This window comes from Chiloscyllium plagiosum, unplaced genomic scaffold (assembly GCF_037043375.1).
Source record: "Chiloscyllium plagiosum isolate Xiang-an unplaced genomic scaffold, Cpla_swu_hap1 HiC_scaffold_3, whole genome shotgun sequence".
Classification (NCBI taxonomy): Eukaryota; Metazoa; Chordata; class Chondrichthyes; order Orectolobiformes; family Hemiscylliidae; genus Chiloscyllium; species Chiloscyllium plagiosum.
In genome coordinates, this window is record NW_028270141.1 from 116,302,893 (window position 1) to 116,316,099 (window position 13,207).

Consider the following 13,207-nt stretch of genomic DNA (forward strand, 5'->3'; position numbering starts at 1 on the left):
ACATACCAAAAGGAAAAGATGGGTGGAGTTTCATTGCAAGTTAAAAGGGAAATTAATGCAATAGTGAGGAAGGATATTAGCCCCAATGAAGAAGAACCTGAAGGAGTACAGCTGAGAAACACCAAGGGCAAAAATAAATAGTTGTATATAAATGCCCAAACTGTAGGGGTGATGTTGGGAATGACATTAAACAGGAAAATAAAAATGTATTCTGAGCCTGGGGTCCTGAATCTAAGTAGAGAAAATTACAATGATATGAGGCACACATTGGCTATGACAGATTGGTGGACTTCCTTTTAAGTAATGTCCATCACAAAACAAAGGCAAATAATCAAAGAGCACATGGGTGAACTGCAACAATTATCCATTCCGGTCTGGCACAAAAGTAAAACAGGAAAGGTGGCAAAACCATAACTTAAAGAGAAACCAGAGATAGCATTAAATCCAAGGAAGCAGCATACAAATTCGCCATTAGAGACTACAGACCTGAAGGGTGTATACAGTTTAGAATTCAGCAAAGGATAACAAAGAAATTGATAAATAAAGAGAAAATAGATTACACGAAGGGGCTTGTGGGGAACATAAAAACAGACTGTAAAAGTTGCTCAGACCCCCTGCTATTGATAATACATATGAATGATTCAGATGAGGGAACTAAGTGTCATATCTCCAAATTTGCAGGCAAAACAAAGCTCGGTGTGAGGGTGAGCTATCAGGAGGATGCAGAGATGCTTCAGTATGATTTGGACAAGGTCAGTGAGTGGGCAAATGCATGGCAGATGGCGTTATAATGTGGATAAATGTGAGGCTATCCACTTTAGTAACAAAAACATGAAGACATGTCATTACCTTAATGGTCACAAGTTGAGAGAAGGGAATGTGCAATGTGACTTGGGTATCCTTGTACACCAGTCACTGAAGGTCAGCATGCAGGTGCAGCAAGTGGTCAAGAAGCAAATGGTATGTTGACATTAGAGAGACGATTTGAGTACAGGGCTGTAATTATATGGGGAGGTGATGGCCTCATGGTATTATTGCTGGACTATTAATCCAGAGATCCAGGTAATGTATAAGGGCTTCACGTTTGAATCTCACCATGATAGACGTTAAAATTTGAATTCAATAAAAATGTGAAATTGAGATTGAAATGATGACCATGAAACCACTGTTAATTGCCAGGAAAAGCCCATCTGGTTCACTGATGTTCCTTTTGATAAGGAAACTGCTGCCTTCATCCAGTCTGGCCTACATGTGACTCCATACCCACAGCAATGTGTTTGACTCTGAATTGGCTAATGGGAATGGGAAATAAATGCTGGTCTTGCCAGTGATGCCCACATCCCATAAATGAATCAATAAAATACAGGGTCATAGTGAGACCACACCTGGAATACAGTGAACAGTTTTAGCCTCCTTATCTGAGGAAGGATGTACTTATTATCAAGGTTGTGCACCAAAGGTGTACAAAACTGATTTCTAGAAGAGCAAGACTGATGTATAGTGAAAGGTTGAATTGGTTAGGATTATATTTACTGTAGTTTAGACAGATTGGGGAGGGGGGGTCTCATAGAAACCTATAAAATCCTAACAGGACTAGACAGGGGAGATGCAGAATGATTCTGCCCGATGAGAAGGATATCCAGAACCAGGGTTCACAGTCTAAGGATGTAGGTAAGGCCATTTGGGACTGAAATGAATAAACATTTCTTCTCCCAGTGAGTGGTAAGCCTGTGGAATTTGCTACAACAGAAAGTAATTAAGGCCAAAACATTAATGATTTCAAGAAGGAGTTAGATATAGCACTTGGAGCTAAAGTGGTCAAGGGATATAGGGGAAAAGCGGAAACAGGCTATCGAGTCAGATGATCAGCCATGATCACAACAAATGGCACAGCAAGCTTGAGAGGCTGAATGGCCTAATCCTGCTCCTATTTTCCCTGGTTTGATGCAAAACATGAGATAGATTGCAGCTATTTTTAGGTTCAATTATTATAATTATTGAAAATATATCATTCCCGGTAGAACTGGATGTTAAAGTAATAAGTGTGATGAGGAAAAAATGGCTAAAATAAATCTGATTAATATATTCACAGAAAACAAACTTCTGCTCTTGAAGTGTTTGTTATCTATCTTCTACACATGACGATGTGCCCAAAATGTTAATTTTTTTTTTAAGTCAATCAGTTGTAGACCTAAATGTGAAGGGCTGGAATTCATTCCCATACAGAAATCTCTGTAAAGAGTAAGTATTCCTATCTGAACAAGCAACAGAAAGCTAACCAATAACCTGACCTGATATGGCGCATGGTTTTAATTGTTGCTTTCCAGTGGTGTTGAATCTGTTATTCTGCGCCATGTGGATTTGGGTAAATGATATGAATTATCTGGGAGGAAGTGAGTGTATTCCACACTAGTCTAAAAGAAACCCAGCAATCCATTTCTATGATACATGTAGATTTATTAACAGTTTTGAGTTAGACAGATTTTTAAACAGGAAACAAGAAAGTGACAAGTGGTTTAGGTATGATATTCATGGGGCTGCTTCTAAAAGTGGTGACATCAATTCTAAGTTTTAAAAGAAGTTAAAACTTAATGATATTGAAATTTTATCTTGGACCCTCATGAAAAAAATTTGCAAGTCTGCCTTCACCACTTATGGCATTTGTTTTTCAATTGTTTCAATTGTTATCTCGTCCAGATAATGGAGGATCCATCCAGACAAGTATCAAAGGTACAAGGTTATTACTTAAGGCTTGGAAACCCAAACCCCACATCAAATATACAAAGTATTTCATCCAAATGAAGCAGTTGGTTTCTCCCATTTGAAAATCCTCAAAATGTTATGAAAATACAACTCTTCAATTAAAATCAATGCCAACATCTTTAGTTTCCCCTTTGTTCATTTCAAATACCAGTTTAAAGCATGTCACTACTAATTTCTATTCTAATAAAACAGTTAGGGAGTAATTAAGAACAAAACCTGCATCTCTTTGCTGGACAGTATTTTGAATTACGCTCATTTTCCATCTTTATATTTTTCACATCAAAATTTGACAACCAGAAAGATTACAACGTTTGAAAAGAAATAATTCACAGCCATGAGTTACTTTCGTAATAGATAATAGGAAATTGATTAAGTTAAATATTTGCAAGTCGGTTAGACTGATCTGGCCAAGCTAAGGATGAATTAAAGTTTTGAATAAAAATTATATTTTGACAGGCAATAATTTACTTTCTTTTTTTTGTCGGGGAAACCAATTATTGGCCAAATGATTGTTAGCAGTTGACATCCATTATAGTAGCTACATAACTAATCAGGTTTATCAACACTCACTTCTTTGCTGTCCAAGAAGTGATTGAAATTGCTTTAAGAAGATCAAGAGCTAGCTAATCTCATTAATTCCAATGTTTGACAAATTATTTAAAATAAACATACAGAATGTTCTGGTGAATACTACTGAAAAGCAGCACAGAATAGTGCAGCTGGTGACAATTCTAACAGGTCTCTTTGTGTCTGACTTTGCAGTTGCTAGCAGTACCAAAAAGCCAGAGGAATGAATGCAGGCAAATTACTACCTATTGTATTTCATTGGCTGTAAAGCACTTTACAATTTCCTGATGTTGTGAAAGGCATTATATGAATATAAGTCTTTTCATCCATTGCTTAGGTTCAGCAAATAACAATTAGCATAGCATTTGAACTCATATAGATATGGCAAAATTTCAGATAATGCCACTGACCATAAGGATTCCAAGGGCAAGGAGAGTATTGTGTGAAGCTTCAGATTAGCTATTCCAGCCAGCAAAGTTCATCAACTTACTTAAATTGCATTACTTTGGTACATACAAACTTTATTTCATTTACCATACACTTGCCATCTATTTATTGTTAAAAGAAGGGGGTCAATAGGGGAGAGAAAGACTCTGCTTTTCTATACCTTATATTTCAAAGATAGAAGGAAATCTTCAGACACTTGACCTGAAATGCTAAACCTGGCTTTGTCCACAGATGCTGCCTGAACTGCAGAGATTCTCCAACATTTTGTTTTTATTTCATATTTCCAGCATCAATAGTTTTTTTTTGCATCTATAATAATGCAAATTTTGTTTCTTTCATTTTTTGAAGACACAAATGTGACTCGGTAATCAGTCACTCTGTTTGGAAGGGGGTTGGGCAGCAGTGTTTTCAGAGGATAGAAGACAAGAAAATCATAGGCATGACACACAATTTTCAAGCTGGAAGCAGTAGGTTACAGAATTATCCCTATAGTTTGTTCATATTGACCAACAACTACCACTTCTTGGATCCATAGGAATAGATATGCCATTTTCCCTGATAAATCTTGGAAATCCCTCATCTGTACTTTGAAATTCTTTCTGAGAAGTTTCGTGATCGTCTTTGATAAAAATTGTGGAAAACAAGAGGCAATTGTTAACTCTTCACAAAAACAAGTTTACACAAAACCAAAATATATTGGAAATTTAGTTTGACTCTCTTTCAAGCTCTTGAACAGGATATAAGTCAAGCTTACCAGGGTGGCACGGTGGCTCAGTGGTTAGCACTGCTGCCTCACAGCAACAGGGACTGGGGTTCAATTCCAGCCTCGGGTGACTGTCTGTGTGGAGTTTGCACATTCTCCCATGTATCCAGGCGTCCCTCCCACAGTCCAAAGATGTGCAGGTCAGGTGGATTAGTCATGCTAATATAACCATAGTGTTAGGTGCATTAGTCTGAGGGAAATGGGTCTGGGTGGGTTACTATTCGGAGGGTCAGTGTGGACTTGTTGGGCCAAAGTGCCTTCTCTCTGCTTTAGCTTCCATGATAACAACCTTCTCTCTGCTTTAGCTTCCAACCACTTTCCCTTTTCGTATTTCTCTATTTTATTCATAACACAATGGCTGTGGATATTTTTCTCATGTTCCTTCTAGGTTACAAATCACTTTTCGACACATATTCTCACTTTGTACTCTCAACATCTCGAAGGCAAGACTTACCAGACTTCTAACATTTTTTTAAACCAGACCTTTAAAACATTCAGAATTGTAGATGTTAGTGTTAATCCCCTGGCCCACTACAAATGTAAGAGGTTCAGGATGGGAAATTTTAAAAAGTCAATTACAAAATGGAATTGAAAGCCACAGGATGCTGTTTTACGCTGGTAGGATAATGGTGAACCTCTGTACAAGTGTCAGGAAGTATGACTCTTCATTACAATATTTAATTCAGACTACTCCTGTAGTTGGGAGCCCAATTTTGATTTAAAGTTAACCTGGCAGGTTTCTAAGAGCACAGGAAATCAGACCACCACTGGAATCAGAAGCAACTATATGCACAGGCACGTTCATCTGGAGTACCGCTTGTGAGAATACAAGAAATTGGATCAGGAGTAGACCATATGGCCTACTGAACTCGATTCACCATTCAATACAATTGTGAGTAATCCTGATCTCAGTCACACTTCCTGCCTTCTTCATATATCCCTTGACTTAGAGAGACCAATCATATGTCTATCTCAGCAGTAATTATATTCAAAGATGGGGAATCCATACCCCTCTGGGGTAGAATATTCCAACAGTTCATAATCTTTTACATTAATAGGAACAGAAATGATCTCCTTCTGACCTCTGAGCAAATATCCTGTCAATCCCAGTCTGCTCTTGGTGCAACTATCAGCCAAGTCAGTCATTGTGCCCTTACATTTATCTCTCTCTTTCCCACCAAATTGAAATGTTCCAAATTTCTCCTCTCCACTTTGTCATGTCTCCTGATAGTTGGGCTGTAAACCCCAACCTGTCCCACCCTCTACTCTCAGCCATGCTTTTACTCTTCCGATCTTCCCAGCGGCATCCTTCTACCTGTAGCCCTCCCGAGTGGTAAACAGCTTATTATTTGATCTGGTTGTGGAGAAATCAGAATTAAAAAGTGATTTTAAGGTGATGTCGTTGAATTTATAAATACATCTGCATTCCTGGGATTTCTACTTGCCCCCCTAATCTCCAGAATAGAACTTGATTGTTTCTACCTCAGCAGAATTACCCCCATCCCTCACCTGACCCCAATAAATATCATGGCAATAAACTTTCTAAATTTTATTCATAAAAGCCACAAACATTTGCAACCTTGATATCAACTACTCACTATTTCTTCCTTTACCTTGTTGTCTCTCCTACTCTTTTCATCCTCACCTCTATGATCATAAACCTTTAGTATTGCTGAAAAAAAGACTCACTTTGTCAAAGCCTGACAGTTAACCATCAATCAATGTTAATGGGGCATTTCTCCATACTTCTACCAATCAACGACTACTTATATTCAATCAGTACTTTTCTATCATGTCATATAAATCTTGGTTTTCCCTTTGAATTGGTATTCTTGTAAAAAGTCCAGATAAGTGCAAACTTAAAAGCTTTAATTTTTTTTCCAGCAATATCCAAGTTTGCTACTACCAAACAAATATTCATAAACTTATTTAGGATGATAACTTTCACCAGCGAGCTGGAAACCTGATGGAGCCAAAAACATTTACAGAAGCCTAAGGATCAGCAGGAAATGTATTATCAATGATCAATAAATTCTTAAAAATGACTTTCTGTCACACCTCTGTCTACTATATTTGACCTCCACAATAATTACTGGGTTCTTTTGCAATCCTGACTGCCTATTCTAACGCACCTAATTTACTTTGATTTGAAAGTGCTGGTGTTGGAGCAGCGCTCTGGAAGCTCGTGCTTCCAAATAAGCCTGTTGGACTATAACCTGGTGTTGTGTGATTTTTAAATAATTTACTTTGGACATCTATACACATAGCAGCACATGATGTATAGGGCCCCAAATACACCAATTGATATTAAAGTAAAACATCTACCTGTTTGAAGCTGATATTTCCTGTGGCATTGGTCCCATCCATTGGGAAGATTGTCAGCACATAAAATGTCTTAGCTCCTCAACAGAACAGCCTCCAGCCCAATTTAGGGTACCAGTCTTCAAATTAGACTGCATCAACAGACAATCATCAATGGGAAATCATGCTGTAAATTCCTTTATATGATAAAAAAAATCCTATAAAGGGGCTTTCAATCTTGCACTCGTGTCATTGTGAAATGTAATAAGAAATCTAAACGTAACTGGTACTGAGATTTGGTTGTTAAAATTGGACCTGAAAATGTGTTGCTGGAAAAGCGCAGCAGGTCAGGCAGCATCCAAGGAGCAGGAGAATCGACGTTTCGGGCATGAGCCCTTCTTCAGGAATCATGCCCGAAACGTCGATTCTCCTGCTCTTTGGTTGCTGCCTGACCTGCTGCGCTTTTCCAGCAACACATTTTCAGCTCTGATATTCAGCATCTGCAGTCCTCACTTTCTCCTTGTTAAAATTGGACATCTAGTTTGAGATATTACTAAGTATGTGTATCCCAATAAAAAATTTTAAACTTGATGCAGTTCAGCTGCAATACAGTTGCATCATTCATAAAAGTAAAATATCCGGATGCTGGAAATCTGAAGTAAAAACATAGAGCTGGAGAAACCTGCAGCATCTGTGGAGAGGCAAACAGAGGTCAGAATCTTCCCAGGCATTGAACAGCATGGACATTGGTGAGAGAAGTTGGGAGAGTCACTTTCTTTCATTCATTCAGATATCACTGGCTGGACCAGCATTTATTGCCCATCCCTAATTGCCCAGAGGACAGTTAAGCATCAACTGTGGGCCTGGAGTCTCATGTAGGCCAGACAGGTAAGGATGGCAGTTTCATTCCTTAAAGGACATTAGTGAACCAGATGGGGTTTTTTTTCAACAATCAACAATGGGTGTGTGGTCTTCAGTGGACTCCTAATTCCAGATTTTTATTGAACTCAAATCCCATTATCTGCCATAGCCGATTTCAAACCTGTATCCCCAGAACCTGTGCAGGGTCTCTGAATTAACATTCCAGCAATAAGACTGGGTCTAATGATGACCATGAAGCAATTGTTGATTGTTGATTGACAGAAAAAAAACCCATCTAGTTCACTAATGTCCTTTAGGGAATGAAACTGCCATCCCTACCTGTCTGGCCTACATGAGACTCCAGGCCCACAGTTGATGCTTAACTGCCCTCTGGGTAATTTAGGGATGAGCAATAAATGCTGACCTGGCTAATGACTCCCACATCCTGTAAATGAATTTTAAAAACTATATTTGTGATGACAAGAGTTATAAAATGGGATTAGAATAGTTAGGGGATTGTTTTTGACTGCTGCAGACTCAATGAGCCAAAAGGCCTTTTTCTGAGTGGTAGACCTCTGATTTTATGACTAGTTCTGCCTTCAGCAATTGGGGAGAAAATAACAAGGAGGAGGCTAGGGAAAGACAGCAAACCAGGTAGCATCAGGAGGTAGAGTAGTTGACATTTTGGGTATAACCTTGGTTATACCCGAAACATCGATTTCTGCACCTCCAATTGCTGCCTGGCTTACTGTGTTCTTCCAGCCTCCTACTTGTCTACTTTGGATTCCATCATCTGCAGTTTTTTTTGTCTTGTAGGAGAAAATAACAAGCAGGTCACCATTAGGGCATGGTACATAGGTTGTATTCCCAAGTGCACTTTATTACCTGATTAGAAGTTACTAGGGCTCTTAAAAAGAAATCTTGCATTAAATTTGGCAAAGATAACACTTAGCCAACTTCTACTAAGATTCAGTCCAGAGTTTATGTTTCGCATCCAAATTACTCTTCTTCAGTACTGAATCCAGTTCCAGTTCTGAAGAACACAAGACATTAAATCTACCAGTATTTCTCTCTCCTCAGATGCCAGCAGATCTGTGGAGTTTTTCTACACGTTGAACTTCTTTCACTCATAAAAGTGTTTTGCTAAGTGCTGTCAATATCCTATCCCCTATCAAGGAAAAATGGCATGCCATTGTCACAACCATAATTTATTTTGTTAAAAATCACACAACACCAGGTTATAGTCCAACAGGTTTAATTGGAAGCACACTAGCTTTCGGAGCGACACTCCTTCATCAGGTGATTGTGGATTTATTGTATGATTTTTAACTTTGTACACCCCAGTCCAACACCGGCATCTCCAAATCATAATTTATTTTGAGTAGGAACCATTAAAATCCCATTGCATAGTGTTATTTTCAAGCTTTCATCATCTTTGTGATTGCACTGGATTTGTAGTCCTTTTTAAGTTAGGCAGCTACAAGACGTAGCAAAGCTGCACTGCCAGAACCAAAACAATCCTGCATCAATCTGTATCTAAAATACATTTTTATATTATGCAGGCTTGCTTCCACACAATGTATTTAATTCAGAAGTGGTCATTACGTGGATTTTGGATTCTGCCAGATCACTGGATAAATGAGGAAACCATTCAGAAAAAAACTTTTATTAAATCAAGCTGTTTGCTTTTAATGATTCCAGGGGTTTTATCCACACTATTCTTAGCTTAGGATGTATAAAGAAGAACACTTGAATATCTATCCAAAATTTAAAAATAATTAATGTAAATATTTGTCCTGTTTGCGGTTTAATTGGCAGCAGTTTTCTGGATTTACCTTTTGCATATTACAGACTACTCCTTGTGTATCAACAAGATTCTGCCCAATATGTTCCAAGATCCACATAATTTTAATACATTTCTTGTCTTTCATTTATGCACAAATTAAACTGCACCATTTGTTTTCTGTTCTGAAGAAGATACCTCCTTTCATTTAAAAAATAACTTTGAGAATTTAAGAAAGGACCTTCACCCATTTTGGAATGAGTCTGAGAAAATGTTTCCTCCCACAAAGATTGATTTTGACCTTAACTTTCAACTGAATCTTCCAGCTGAGTTATCTATTTTATCAGAAATACCTGACTCTCATATGCATCTGAGCTAGTGTATGGCACAACTCGTGTTGGAGTAAGTATTTTGTACTGTACTCATATCCAAGTGATCTGATTCATCAGACTCATGATTCTTTCCAACTTTCTTTAATTTTGTGAACTTCTGAAGTTGTAAAATGATGTATACGTCCAAATCTAATCTTTGCACCACAAAATATCTTGGCCAAATATGTGTGCGGACCCTTCCTGGTAACCATTTCAACCACATAATACTTCACTTTTATAGAATTTTCAATGGTTTGAATATTGAATATATTCAAGGTTGAGTTGGATGCTTGATTGAAAAGAGAGTTATGAATGGAAAAGGAAAGTGGATCTGCAGTCTGAATCAGATCAACTGTGATTTTATTGAATGGCATAAAAGACTTGAGGGACTATTTCTGTTTGAAATGGTGTTTCCCTTTGTTCTGACCTTCAGTTACCTCAAACAAGACATTCTTTCATGCGTACTTTTCAGGAATAATTTTGGAATTAGTTTAAGTCAGAAGAGAAGATAGTGCCCCGGATCTTACACTGGCAATCAATATTCCAGCATAGAACTGTCAGAATAAAAGCACAACTCTGCATTTCTGAGGGAACCCTGAACAGAATCTCTGAGATAAGCATAAATTTCCCTTAGAAATTCTTTCCTTGATAAAGAGGAAGGCCAGTGTTGCTATCTGTGTGAGATTTCCACTTTTTTGAAAATTCGATTGAACATTTATTCAGTCAACACCTTGAGTTGTAAACGCAATGTAACATTCATTCCCTCACCCTCCTATACACAAAACATAGAAACATGTCAAGATGATTCTAGAAATAAAACAATTGTTTAAATTGTCAGTAGGAATTCCAAATAGTCACTGGTCAAACTGGTCCATTAAGATGCACTTGTTGACGGCCTGGATGGGTCTTCTCTCATTCTTTGGAAAAATGGAAGTTGAAAGTTTTGAGTTTCCAGCCAAACCCATGGCTAGGTTTTTATGGAGGCAAATTTTTGCAGGCTGTTGCAGGAGGGAGGAAGTAGACTGCAAGAGTTCTGACATTAATTTGCAATTCCTCTCTAGCCACAGGAGAGATACCAGAGGACTGGAGGGCATCTAATGTGACACTGTCTTTCAAGAAGGATGGTAGGAATAAAGCAGGAAACTACAGGCCAGTGAGCCAGGGAAACTATTGGGAAGAATTCTGAGGTAATATCCACTTGAGATGTAAGGATTAATCAAGGATAGTTACCATGGCTTTGTAAGGGGGAGATCATGTGTCACAAATGTGATTGCATTTTTCAAGATGATGATTAGGTGTGTAGGTGAGGGTAGTGTAGTTGATGTGGTCTACATGACTTCAACAACATTTTTGACAAGGTCTCATATGGCAGCCAAGTTAAGAAACGAAGAGCCCATGGGATCTAGGGCATTTTGGCAAATTAGATCCAAAAGTTCCTTTGTGGCAGGAAGCAGAGAGAGATGATCAAACGGTTGTTTTGTATCCAGAAGCCTAAGCCAAGTGGCATACCACAGGATTCAGTGCTGAGTCCCTTCCTGTTTGTTGTGTAGTATTGTGTGCATTCTGGTCACCATATTATTGGAAGAAGCATTACATACAGTGCAGAACAGATTTACCAGGATGTTGCCTGGCCTGGAGTGATTCAGCTATGAAGAGAGACTAGAGAAGCTGGGTTTTCCTGAGAGCAGAAAGATTAGGAGAATCAGATTGAAGTTGACAGAACTCTGTGGGACATAGACAGGGTAGATAGGGAGATACCTTTCCCTTTAATAGAGGGCTCAATAACCCGGAGGTGCAATTTTAAGGTAAGAAGCAGGAGATTCAGAGGGGATTGGAAATTAATTTTTCACCCAGAGGGTTGTGAGTATCTCAAACACATTGCCTAAAGGGTTGGTAGATACAGGGATTTCCAGATACCCACACTCTGAGTTGAAGTGAGGGAAGACTCTTCATGAAATACTCAATAAGTGTTGATCATGAAGATCATACAGCAACTGAAATCTGTACTATGCAAAGATTACAATTCTGGCTCCCTCTGTGACACATTTATTAACTGATGACTCATTTTTCCACATAAATAATTATCTGATTTGTACATCTAGTCACTTTGGTGGCCACCCATTTGTGATATAGTTATACACCCTGACCAATATGGGGTTCCTATGAGTTTTCCACCAGTCTCATCGACTGTGACTGGCAAATCATCGACATTCAAAAAAAAAATCTTTCTTTATTCTTCCTTGCCCATTTTGACTTCCAGCAGACTCTTGATAATTCTGGGAGGGTTGATTGACCAATCTTAAAGCCATGTGTCTGCTGTTCTTGGTTGACTCATTTGTCAAGAGGTGGGAGTGAGGAACAGAACACTGCTGGGAAGGTGAGTAAAACAATTTTAAAAACTTACCTCAGGCGTCGGGGCCTCCATTTGTCGAGAGGTGAGTGAAGAGCACCTCTCTTTTTAAAGGAGCAGCAGAGGGAGAGGCCACAACGAGGAGCAGAGGACTGATGGGTATATATTTGGGCAGCGGCTGAATCCCAATACACTACACTTGTAGTGTCTCCCATCCATCCTCCTCCTGTAACCAAAAAAAGGGGACTCTCCTATGTTGCTAAGGTAAGGCTTTTCAATTTATATAGCTTGTGTGATAGATTAAAAGTTTACTATTAGTTGATTAGTTCAATAAGACCATAGAGAAGTACTAGAAATTATTTAACTCATAAATTTGTCTAAATTAATTAAGTGGGTAGAGATGGCTGGACAGATGATGTGCTGCAGCTGTATGATGTAGGAGCTGGCTGATTCCATTGTGAACGGTTGTGACCACATCTGCAGCAAGTGTTGGTTGCTGGAAGAACTCCAGATCAGAATTGATGATCTGGAATCTGAGCTTCAAACACTGCGGCACATCCGGGAGGGGGAGAGTTACCTGGACACTTTATTTGAGGAGGCAGTCACACCCGGTAGATTAAGTAATTCAAATTCAGACAACAGGGTGTGACTGTAAGTGAGGCAGCAATCTGAGTTCAGGAGTGGAGGAGCCTCAGCCCTTGACCTTGTCCAACAGGTATGAGATTCTTGCTCCTTGTACAGATGAGGGAAAGGGCTGTGGACAAGATGTGCCAGCTGACCACAGCACCATGATGCAGAAGGCCATTCAAGAGGGGGGAGCAAAAAGACAAATAGTTGTTATAGGGGATTCTATAATTAGGGGGACAGATAGTATCCTTTGCGAGCCAGATCAGGATTCCCACATGGTGTGTTGCCTGCCCAGTGCCAGGGTGTAGGACATCTCTGAACAGTTTGAAAGGATATTGGAGTGGGAGGGTGAGGATCCAATTGGTGTTGACACT